The 5000-nt window shown below is 34.3% G+C and overlaps 1 protein-coding gene across 3 annotated transcripts in view; it reads left to right on the forward strand.

The window, feature by feature from the left end:
- The first annotated feature begins 411 nt into the window (after positions 1-411).
- LOC144977230 (sodium- and chloride-dependent GABA transporter 2-like) overlaps positions 412-5000 on the forward strand; it is an 87020-nt gene continuing 82431 nt past the window's right edge. Inside the window, exon 1 of one of the 3 annotated variants that reach the window (XM_078922231.1) lies at positions 412-434. The gene's annotated coding sequence lies outside the window, so the exon portion shown is untranslated. Of the gene's footprint in view, positions 470-5000 lie in introns of all 3 variants that reach the window. The other 2 variants (XM_078922232.1, XM_078922230.1) reach the window with 2 other exon arrangements.

The following is a 5000-nucleotide window of genomic DNA, read 5'->3' on the forward strand; positions in this document are numbered from 1 at the left end:
ACAAGTGTAACTAAATGACAAATTGCCATATTTATGGACAATAAAGATCTATTTTATTATTATTATTATTATTATTATTATTATATTATTATTATTATTATTATTATTATTATATTATTATTATTATTATTATTATTATTATTTTATTATTATTATTATTATTATTACTACTACTACTACTACTACCACCACCACTACTACTACTACTACTACTACTACTACTACTACTACTATAGTGGTGTAACCTTCCAATTATAGTGTTTCAAAAGACAGCATTGCTTTCATTACTCCGCCCACTTCAGTCTACCTGGTATGTTTGAATGCCTAATGCCTAATCGACGCGGAAAATTCCACTGCCTGAGCGGGATTCATAAAAAGAGAGAGGCAAATAAATTATTGTTGCCACTTCTTGACTGTTACATTCGCAACCCAACGTGAGTGCGAAATTATAATTGAAAGCTGTCAAACAGTAATATTTTATCAGATACTATTATAAACATATTTTTTGTTCATAATTCATTGGATACAATACAACTGTAGGGTAGAGGAGAATATCTATTTGTTTGACATCATCAGATATTATAAGACGACTTTTTTTTGTTTATGTTTAATGTTTTTAACAGCTTTGAATATTTTCATGCTGCATTGGGCTGTTTCTATTTCCATTGCTATGTTGTCGACTTTGCTTTTATACTTGACAATAGATTTTACTTTGGTTTTATGCATCACTTGATTTCTTTGTGCTTTCCTTTTTTGTTTTAGTTATTCATCTTGGCAACTATTAATATTGAGTTTAAGTTGCTTTTGTTCTTCCGAAAGTTGTTGGAGGATTTGACAGAAACTCCTTTTGAAGTTCGTTGTCTTTGGAAGAGTTTCGTCTCTGACCGAAATGATAGTGTCAATCAATTTCTGGTATTGTAGCGCAGGGTTTGTTTCCGAATTGATAAGCTCAAGTTTGTTTGTCAGATTCTTTTTGAATGCATTACGTATATCTTCATCATTTATTAGGCTAGTAAAATCTGTTGCTGGTTTTGATCTGCACTTGAATAATCTTATTTTACTAACTGACTGCTTGAAAGTGGTTACTAGCAGTCTGTGGTAGTATTCACGTTTGTTCCAGAATATGTCCTTGCATTGTTAATGTGTTTTTGTAACGTTCTGGGACTATAACAAAGTCAATTAGGCTATAAATCTTTACGATATTGTCATCCACATCCATTGATCCTTCCTATGTGGTTATATGGCAATAAACATTCGGTTTTCTGTGCAAAAATCAATAAGGCGTTGACCATTATCATTTTTTTGTCTTTTGAAGAGTTGCCTAAACAGCATTCACCTTCTGATTTCTGGCCTATTTTTGAGTTTAAATCCTCACCAGTATTCTTTTCTATGTTTGTTTCTGGGGTTTTCCATTTCATCATAATTTTTATCTCTCTAATCAGCGTCGATTACTGTTGATACATGGACATAAAAGCGTTGATTATGATTGTCGATATGTTGTTCTTAATTTTTAATATTGCTAGCCTATCATGAATGATCCAGCTTGTTTCCAGATGCGATAACATGCTGGTGAGTGACCAATTAATAATATTAATATTAATAATAATAATAATAATAATAATAATAATAAATAATAATAATAATAATAATAATAATAAATGATAATAAAAATAAAAATAATAATACTAATGATAGTAGTAAAAATATAGTAGTAATTGTAATAATAATAATAATAATAATAATAATAATAATAATAATAATAATAATAATAATAATAATAATTAATAATATATAATAATATAATAATAATAATAATAATAATAATAATAATAATAATAATAATAATAATAATAATGATGATGATAATAATAATAATAACAATAATAATAATAATTAATAATGATAATAATACTAAATAATAATCATTATCATTATCATCATCATCATCATCATCATCATCATCATCATCATCATCATCATCATCATCATCTTCATCATTTTCATCATCATCAACACCATCATTGCTTGTCGCTCCAACACCGAACCCACTCTAAAGCATCTGGGGAACAAACTCATAGATCATGATCAATAAACAGCTGTGCCCATCCTGGCAATCTCTAAGGGTGTGCTCCATCGTCTGCTCTGGGCATCCACGTGTAAACAAGCTGGTCAAGGCCAGCCCCTACCTTTTCATGCATCCAGCTGCTGTTCTCCCACGTTTTTCCCGTGTTCTGTTAAGTGTTACCCTTTCATTCCTTGGGAGCTCAGTCCCATAACATAGTGCTTACGGTAAATGTTTTTACTTTGCACTTTTTAGTTAAAGTGATTAAGCAAATGTAATGTAAGCAGTTTAATCTCCTGATAAAGAACTTTAATAGAGGCAAGCTTGTTTCTTTCCATTAAAAGAAATACAGCGATTTAAACATCTATTTTTGAAGGGACTAAAGGCTTACCATACATCAGTTCCGCGCGATTGCGACGTAGTTTTTGTTAACAAGGACAAGAAAAGGAATGGACGACAGACCTAGTTTCTTGGAAATTGATTGTTCCAATTGAAGATTCCTCCGTGACCTCTTGTTGCTATGCCTGTCAATCTATTAACATGAATGCCTTTTAAAACTATTATCGTGCATGAGTCTCATGTTATTCAATGAATACAAAAAATTAATTGTTCCAATTGATGATTCTTCCGTGACCTCTTGTTGCTACGCATGTCAAACTATTGACATGGATTCCTTTTTTTAATTACTACAACCATATTATAGTATGAGTCTCGGGTTATTCAATCAACATACAATGCATACACTATTGAAAATTACGTCAATTATCGGGTATTTTATTAAAATTTCTAGTTGAATACAAATTTCGGTGGTTTATTTTTGACTCGAAAATTTAAAATTAAGTATATTTTGCCCCTGATATCAATCGATAATCGTAAACAAACGACCCGAAGCCACTTTGAGTACTTACTTTTCAACCAAAGCAAACAACCCACAGATCCTGAGCATCAGTCACAAATTTAACAGATGATTGAAAAATGCATAGTGTCATAAGGTGTTGCGATGTAATTTCTTCATCAATGTGTAACATTATTGTGGTGAATACTCACTAAATGTGGAACTGACTTACGTTCCTCTGTTTTGCATATTATACTAAAGGTAGCAATGGAATTAAGGATTGTTTGGCATGTCTTTTCGTTGACTAAAAATAGATAGTCAAGTGGACGGAACGGGCTAAATGGCAGGAAATATTTTGATAAGTTAGTGCTTAGTACCGGTCTTATCATCAATTCAGTGTGGATTTGAGGATTTAGACAAGGTAAGAATTGTCTATGTTTTTAAAAATATAGTCACCAATGTTAAGAAAAGCTTCAGGTTTATGATAAGAAAGTATTAACTGTTAGCAGGCCGTCTAGAACAAGATCTAGATCTAGCGTGAGATCTAGAACAAATTTAGCCTAGAGTTATGTAGATCATTCGGGTAGATAGAGTTAGTAAGCCAAGGATCGCAATCAATCTAGGAGAAGGTCACTCCAAATTAAACAAGTATAGGAAGGACTCTATAGCTCGAGAGAGAGAGAGAGAGAGAGAGAGAGAGAGAGAGAGAGAGAGAGAGAGAGAGAGAGAGAGAGAGAGAGAGCAACCAGCCTAGGAGAGGCACCCTCCAAAATAAAAGCAAGGATGAGAATGGCTCTTTAGCTCTGGAGAACAACAAGCCAAGGAGTAAATCTCTAAAATAATTCCTTGTCTTTCAAGTCTGGGGCTAAAAACCCCATCCTAGGGAAAAACATTGTTACAGAAACAGCAACAAAGGAAAATAGAATGAACTCACAGTGCCATCGGAAGAGGCTTCTATGAACGGCAGTGATGAAAGACGCAAGGAAGATGAGATTATCTCTGTTTACCGCAAAAACAAAGACGAAAACATGATTTTGCAATGTACGAACAATGCTTAGTGCCAGCAAGTTGGCACAAGCTACTGCTGAAATGCGACGTTATGACTGAGATATTTTAGGCATTAGCGAGAGTAGGTGGACAGGAGCCGCAGGACACGTTCTCTACCTCGGGAAGGAGGATGATCACCATCACTCAGAGCTTTTACGCGAAGACGAATAATGTTTTGATGTAGAGCAAATTCATAGTTATTTGGATGGCGACGAGCCTATCATTGACAAATCATTAGTAGATCCATTTAACATTGATCAGATAGAGAATGACTCTACACAGTCAGTTGGCAGGTCATCTAAAGGGACAAAACTGCTTGTTGGTCCATTTATCGTCCATCCACTGATGCATCGCGCATCTTTCAGGAATTTGCAGATAGTGTTTTCCTTTCATGTATCATCTATCAAATTGACTTAGTGCAAAGACGAGATGTGGTATGAGATCAATATTATATTCTTGATAGTTTAAAATCATCCCCGCGACTGAAAGGTGGACATGGTCAAAGCTCAAAAGTGACATCAAGGTGAATTGGGCAGGGTTCCTCCGAAACAATGCAAATAAAGATAACGTATTCCAATTATTGCCTTCATACAGGGGAAACATTGTAGTCACAACTTGTCAAAGGAAAGCCATCAGCACGTCAACTGCACCCGATATGTCTGCCATTGATTTTTGAAAACAAGAAGAATCTGACAAACCTATTATTTCTCTATGCCAAAGATTGCATTCAGCAAGGGAGTTATGAAATTTCATAAGAACCGCGGACACTGATGTGGTTGTGCTCGCCATCCACTTCGCTGGGGAGCTGAAATTTTAAAATCTTTGGATTTTATTTGACTCAGGAAAGCATTATCTTCATATTGTAGCCCACGAAATAACAGTCATCCAGCAGACATCGTTGACGCACTGTTGATCTTCCATGCTCTAACAGGATGTGATACTGTTTCTTTTTGTTCTGCCTCAAAGGAGAAAAAAATCACAACATGGAATGCTTTCAGTGATGTGACCCCTGCATTTCTTACTTGAACTTTCTTCAGAAGCTACGGAACCTACGGA

This window comes from Berghia stephanieae, chromosome 7, assembly GCF_034508935.2.
Source record: "Berghia stephanieae isolate SIO BIC M18660-M18661 chromosome 7, UCSD_Bste_1.3, whole genome shotgun sequence".
Lineage (NCBI taxonomy): Eukaryota > Metazoa > Mollusca > Gastropoda > Nudibranchia > Aeolidiidae > Berghia > Berghia stephanieae.